General features: G+C 38.5%; 1 pseudogene; it reads right to left on the bottom strand.

The window, feature by feature from the left end:
* Positions 1 to 1,193: 1,193 nt before the first annotated feature.
* On the bottom strand, positions 1,194 to 3,311 carry LOC126932738 (uncharacterized protein C18orf25-like; annotated as a pseudogene).
* Between the last annotated feature and the right edge of the window lie 4,264 nt (positions 3,312 to 7,575).

Below are 7,575 nucleotides of genomic sequence, written 5' to 3' on the forward strand. Positions count from 1 at the left end.
GCCTATAAATATTTATTGAGGATCAGCCATGTACAGAACACTACGCTAAGCAGAGAATAAGAGATGGATTAAGACATCATCATCATATTAATGATAATGTTTACTGAATGCCCACTAAGCTTCAGCCATTGCCATGCATATTTGCACATGACATTTCATTTAATATTTACTGCCTGCTCCATTAAGATGTAGAAAAGATTAAATAAAAAATGTGTAAGCCTAGTGCAATGATTTATATATGGCTTGAGAATATCAAAAGTTTTCTAGAGGAATTTGAAATTGAGCAAAGTCTTGGAGGAGTGGTGAGTTGTAGAGAGTGGTGAATTTGATGATGGAGTGGTGGATGAAGAAAAAGGTATAAGAAGAAAGAGGAAGGAAAGCCAACATTGAAAAAAGCAAGGAACTAGAAAATGAAACAGTGATGCACAGCTAGAGAGAAGGTGAGGAATAGAGAGAAGTAAACCTGGAAATGTTGGCTATACTTGATGATGGAGGGTCTCATATTCCAGTTTATGATTTGCAGGCATCTAGTGCTTTTTCTGCATGGCTCACTGTGCAAGGACTGGGGTGACTTTCTTTTCCTTACGTCTAATATTGAGACAGTGGAAACTAATATAGCAATTCTTCCACATAGCATGCTTATGCTCTTGTGTCCACATGGCATGCTTATAGGGCTCTTCTGTGTTCTGAGTGCTCAGTGGGTAGGAGCTATCGACAGGACCAAAGCTTTTTGAAAAGAGAAAAAAAAAAGCCTTTGTTTCTTTAATAAATGAGTTTACAATTAGAAGACTATGTAAACTGTGTTTTTTTCTTTTTTCCACACTTTGTTTTTTTTGCAAGAACTATTTTATTTTCTATGTATTTTTATTTTTTGTAGAGACAAGGTCTCACTAGGTTGCCCAAGCTGGTCTCAAACTCCTGGCCTCCAGCAATCCTCCTGCCTTAGCCTTCCAAAGTCCTGGGATTACAGGCAGGAGCCACAGTGCCTGATCTCAATAATTTTTTTGAACTTTGTATATTTCACACATTATTAATTAACTTGTTTAACTTTTTGAATTTTGTTGCTTGTGTTCCAGAGATATTTAATTCCCTTTAAATGCCTATGTGATGCTGAAATGGATAAAAGTGTTATATTGAATGCCAGAATGTAAAAATTTAGGACTTTCTCACATCATTGTTTTTCAGGTTATTTAAATTTAATTTATATTTTTTTCCTAAGTGACTTCTTTTAATTAAAAAAAGGAGGAGAGGACGAAATTTTCCATGAGTTTGAATCCTACAAATGCCACAAACAGCTTCTGAAGCTGAAGCCATGACAATGAACTTCTGTGTCACAAAGAAGGTGAGGAATTGGAAGGGAACAGTGTAGAAGAAACACAGTGACATTGTATCACAGTATGTATTTACGCCTGCTATCCTCATCCAAGGTAAGGTCAACAACTTCTGCTGGTGAAGCCCAAGTCTGCTGGGGGCTCACATCAGTTCCATGACTGTGTCTGCTTGGTGCTAAGATACTGTGTGTCCGAGCCATGCTTCCATGAAGAAACTCAGAATCACACCACCTCGAGGATGAACACAACTTGCATGTTCCTGAACTCCCCCAATCTCTGCTTCACTATCTGAAGAGGCAATATTAATTTCTTAATTGAGCGGTGCATTGCCGGCAGATGTTTTATCACTTGCTAGGAATCCTGGATGCAAATGACCTGCTTCTGCATTCAGCTCCTGTAGAAGCTGGCTGGTCCTCCAGGTAGCTCCCGTGTCCTGGCTGCATATAGAATTATTGTGCTCTTGAACTACTGCAGCTGCCAATAAATTGCCAACACATTTACCACTTTTGGATCAGAGCTGGTGTCAGGCATATCATAATGAGCTACAACTGGAGGTCCATCTGGTATCTCTGCAGTGATTGTCTTGCTGCTCCCTGAAACCTCTTCATCATCACCTGATGAGCTCGTGCTTGAGTCACAAGTCAGGTCACTATCACTGGTACTACTTACTGTCCTACAGCAGGTTGTATTTCTTCCTTGCAGCAACCTCCTGTTTGTGCCTCAGTAGCCTGATCCTCTCCTTGTGCTTTTGGCTCCCATGACCTTTAACCCATTCTGTTTATCACTGGATTGCTAGTTTTTCTTGGCAGCCATAGTGGATATTTCACTTTCGAAATGGGACCGCCTAGACTTGCGCCCAACTGTGGCACCAGACACTCCTGAAGGGTCTCCTTCTACCGCCGTTTCTGCCTGAGAGGGTTCATTCTCTTCTGCGGAAGACAACGTGTCTGAATCAGCCAGGTGATCACTAGAGGAAGGGGAAAGCATGCAGTGATTAGAGGAGTCACTCTCATAAACTCGGCCGGTTATAGGCTTGTCACTCTCTGTGGATGCTGAGACTCAGAAGAGTCTCTTCTCAGCTCCATCAACAAGCAGGGCATTGAAGAAAGAACTGTAGAATCTGCTACACCATCCTTCTGAACTTGAGATTCCAGTTCTACAGATTCATCTTCCTCCTTTGCTGTCTCTTGTTGAGATGTTTCTGGTGGGACTTCAGATTCAATGAGTTCTTCGACTTTTCCCACTGCCTCCATCTTCATTTCAGAATTTCAAGTTAAATCATGGTGCAGCCTCTAGGAAATGGTATCAAAGGTGCAACAGGAAAGCAAACAAAAAAACTTGCAGGCCAAGGCTGGGAGATCAGAACTCAGAGGATTGGATGCCACTTCCTTCCTCTTACTTGGATCAAGAATTCAAATTTACATTGTCCATGTCGTCAAGAAACCCTGAGCTCTGCGGCGACTCCATGCCTCCTCGCTCGCTCTGCGCACCCCATCAGGGCACGCACCGTCCCCCACGCTTAATTTGAATTTTAAATTAATATTCTCCTTATTTCTGTTTTTGGCTTCTGTAAGAGAATAGATCATAATTTATTGCTTCACTCTGCAATTGGCCATATCTCCTAATGACATTCAGTAGTGAATTGTTAAAAAAATCTATGTATCTACATATTGATTATGATTATCTATCTATCTATTTACCATAATTCTGGAGGCTGTAAGTCTGAGACCAAAGTGTCATCACGGTTAGTTTCTTCTGAGTCTCTTTCCTTAGCTTATAGATGGCCATTTTCATTTCAAGTGTCTTCACGTTGTCTTTCTGCTGTGTGTGTCTGTGTCCTAATCACTTCTTATAAATACACCAGCCATATTGGATTAGGGCCTACACTAATCATCCCCGTTACCTTAGAAACATCTTTAAAGGCTATCTCCAAATATGGTCACATACTGAGGTACTGTGGGTTAGATTTCAACACATGAATTTGGAGGCAAAGTGTATAGTTTTATCCATTATGGAGTCTCATGTATTATGTTTTGTGAACTCTTTTATTTTCATTTTAATAAAGTTTCCATTTCTAGGATGTTTTGTGAGCTCTTGAGTAGACACCATGCCTTGCATTATTTTGAGTCTCCCATTTTGCGGGAATAGATATCGGTTTGGAAGATATGGGTCTTCCATCAAAGGAGACATTTGCATTGAAAAAATCAGATAAATGACAGACTGATTAATAATTTCTAATTGATTCTTGATTAAAGTTAAGGAAATGCATTTGAAAGATAGATCCCAATATATAAGTACATTACAAGAAAATTCAATAAGAAGCAGACTGTGTGTGAACAACATAGAGATATGGTCATCTTTGGAAAAGAGCTTTTTATTAGCATGAACTTTTTTTATTTGTTTATATCTAGGAAAAAAAGAAAATGGACTTATTAATACCAAGATATTTCTCAGACTAAACAAGACCCTGTTATAATGGTTGAGCCAGATTAATTGTGTTAGAGCCTCAATCGATATTCCTTGATCATGTAGGATGTTGGAGATATGTGCATGACTCTGAAATGCTATCAGGTAGACTGCCTACTGGAAAAATTGCCAGTGGGCAACAATATTGGGGGAAAAATAGATTAGAGTAACGTAGTTGGTAGTAATTTGATGGCAACTTTCCTACAGTAGCCTAAAAAGAGTTTGAAAAGGAAATATAATAAAAATAATAATAAATAAAAATAAAATATTTAGGTCAGATATTTAGATTCTAGAGTGAAGAGATTTTACCGGTAGGTAGATTTCTGCATATGTAATTTTACTGAAGAAGTGGCTTTCAAACCTTTGACAATTTCTACTGGGACCAGGTAGTGCATGTACACACAAAGACACACACGAGAACACTATTTACCTTTCTCATGTGTGATGCACTTGAAAAACATTCTCTATTTTATTCAGTTCTGAAAAACATTCTCTATTTTATTCAGTTCTGAAAAACATTCTCTATTTTTTCAATTCTGTCTCACTTCAGTCTATTTCATTACTGTTTCTGATACATTCTACGTATTTCATACCACACTGAGGCTGCACCCAGGAGCTTGAGAATCACTGCATTTGAAAGCCTTTTCTAACAAGGGGTATGAAGACTTGGAAAGGTGTATACGTGCCCAGCATATGGTGTGTCATATCTGCCTCCCTGGAGATGCCCAATGGATATGAGAGAGTCAGTGGAGGGTAAGAATTTGACTTCCAGAGAGGCATCATTACACTGAGATCCACAAAGCAGTGTGAAGGGTCAAAAATGAAAGGGAACTAGAACCAGGATAGAAAAGTTATCTGGGAAATGAAGCATTGTATGGAACAGCTGGTGTGAGACAGCATGAAGAGGAGGATAACAAGTATAAGGAGTTAAAACTATCATATTATTGTGTTTAGGAGAGTCGACCCTGAAGTTAATCACACCTTTGATATTTACAAATTTGTCACTTTGTATGAGCATCTAATCATTCTATGCCCCATTTAACAATCTGTAAAATAGTATCTATGATTTATTGAGTACTTAACAAATGCCAGGCACCACAGAAAGTGCTTTCCTTTTATTAACTCATTTAATATGGGCACCACCTTAATGAGGTAGGCATAGATTTTATTCCTAGCATACTTGTATTTTAGAGTTGTTTTGAAGAGGATAAAATAACATGAAAACAGTTCCCGGCACTACACTTTCATGAAATCTAAACAGTGAGATGTAATGATTTTCTGATGTCCTGAACAAAAAAATCAAAAGGAAACCCATGAAATTACTATGTGTCACGCAACTTACTATCTATGTCATGGATAATTGCATTAGTTTGCTTATCTAGAAAGGGGCATGAAATATGATAAGTAAAGAGAAAGTGAGTTGATGGACATAAAACATTTATTGTTGGGAGACAATTCAGGGCCTTTCTGCATGTCTTATATTAGCTTTTGTTCTGGACTGTCTTTTTAATAATGTTTGTATAGTAAACAGCCTTGGAAGACAGAGATAATGTCTCCCGTCAGGGCAGAGGTCAGGAATATTGTCTTTATTAAGATGGTATCGCCCTCTAGGACAAAGGTTAGGCAAGTTTGCTGGCAACCCTCTTTAAAACATTGTAGTCTTCTAAACTTGGGGTTCCTTAGCTGTGATACAAACCCACTCTACGAGCAGTACTCATGTGAGTTTACGGCCATAACACCCCTGGAGATCCTGGTAGGTTAAGAATAGATGCAGACTTGAGGCTTATGCTTCCTGCTCTGCTATAAATAATAAAGTCCTTCATCTGTGACCCTGAAGTCTATTCTTTTCTGCCAGCACCTATAAAACAATGGTAGGCTAACTGGTTTTAAAAAATAATCTCAGACTTTTCATAATTCTTGATACTTAGATAATGCCTGGCTACATGAAAAGTACACAATAAATGGAAACCCACTGCCATTGTGATATCTATTAATGTGACAATGTGTCAGATAATCAATTTAATTAAGCAACTATACAGTGCATGTCTGCGACATATTAGTCATGATGTGAGGTGCTAAGGCTAAAAAGCTGAATAAGACAGATTCTCTGATTTCACATTCTGGAGGGGAGGATATTGGCACATAAATAATTATAACATGTCTTAATATTATGGTAGAAATATTACAAGGACCTAGAGCATTAAGGAGGAGACATCTATCTCTGCCTAAAATGTGAGATGGAGAGGAGTATGAGAGAAGTTGCTTAAGGGGAAGTAATACTTCAACTAAGTTTTAGCAGCTGACAGTGTGAATTTGTTAGTCACATGTCAACAGTAATTTGCTGTCTTAAAATTATTAGTTACTGTTACCATTTATGGTAGGTTGAGTTGTGTCCCCAGAAACATGTTGAAGTCCTAATTCCTGGTACCTATGAAGGTGACCTTATTTGGAAATAAGGTCTTTGCAGATGTACCTAAAATGTAATTTAAGATAAGCTTATGCTGAAATAGGGTGGGCCCTTAATCCAATATGACTGATGGTTTTATAAGAAGAGAAGAGACCATTATAAAGACACATGCATGGATATGTTCATTGCAGAACTATTCATAATAACAAAGACATGGAATCAACCCAAATGCCCATCAATGATAGACTGGATAAAGAAAATGTGGCACATATACACCATGGGATACTATGTAGCCATAAAAAGGAACAAGATCATGTCCTTTGCCCGGACATGAATGGAGCTGGAAACCATTATCCTCAGCAAACTAACTCAGGAGCAGAAAAACAAACACCACACATTATCACTTATGAGTGGGAGCTGAACAATGTGAGCACACGGACACAGGGAAGGGAACAACACACACTGGGTCCTGTTGGGGGTGGCAGTGGGGGAGGGAGAGCATCAGGAAAAACAGCTAATATGTGCTGGGCTTAATACCTAGGTGATGGGTTGATAGGTGCAGCTAACCACCATGGCACACGTTTACCTATGTAACAAACCTGCGTATCCTGTATATGTATCCCAGAACTTAAAAAAAAAAAAAAAAAAAAAAAAGCTCACAGAAAGACACACAGAAGGAAGATGGCACCATGATGACGAGGCAACAATTAGAGATATACAAATGCAAATCAAAGAACGCCCAGGATTGCTGTCAAACTCCAGAAGCAGGCAGAGAGATGGCATGCCTCTGCTAACACCTTGATTTTGGACTTTTAACCTCCAGAACTGAGAGATAATACAATTTCTGTTGTTATATGTCATCTGGTTTGTTACAGAAGCCCTAGGAAAAAACACACCATTTCATTATTGTTTTCTATATTCTTATCTTCAGACAAAAATTAGGAAATGGCACTGTGGTCAAAAAGAAAAGAAATATGAGACAGAATAATAAATTTTAAAAACATAAATTGCTAAAAGTCACTGTATGGGGAGGAAAATGGCAGCTGATGAGGCTGGAAAGTAATAGACGGACCCTAGTATAGTTAGTGTAATGAGTGTGGCTTTTGGATGTATCAGAGCTGTGTTCAAATGCCAGCTTCTCTATTTACTAGATGTATGATCTCAGAAAATTTAACCATCTTCTCTAAATTTGGTATTATTGTCTGTAGAATAAAATAGCAATTACTACTTTGAGGGGCTATTTGGAGAATTTGGGGAACGTGGATGAAGCTCATAGCAAGTATTTGATACATGCTAGTCAGTAGTGCTTTTACACTTATATTTGGGAGATTCTTCTCACAGCTGTGTTGATGATGGCAATGGAGTGGGCCA

The sequence above is a fragment of the Macaca thibetana genome, chromosome 12, assembly GCF_024542745.1.
Source record: "Macaca thibetana thibetana isolate TM-01 chromosome 12, ASM2454274v1, whole genome shotgun sequence".
NCBI classification, from domain to species: domain Eukaryota; kingdom Metazoa; phylum Chordata; class Mammalia; order Primates; family Cercopithecidae; genus Macaca; species Macaca thibetana.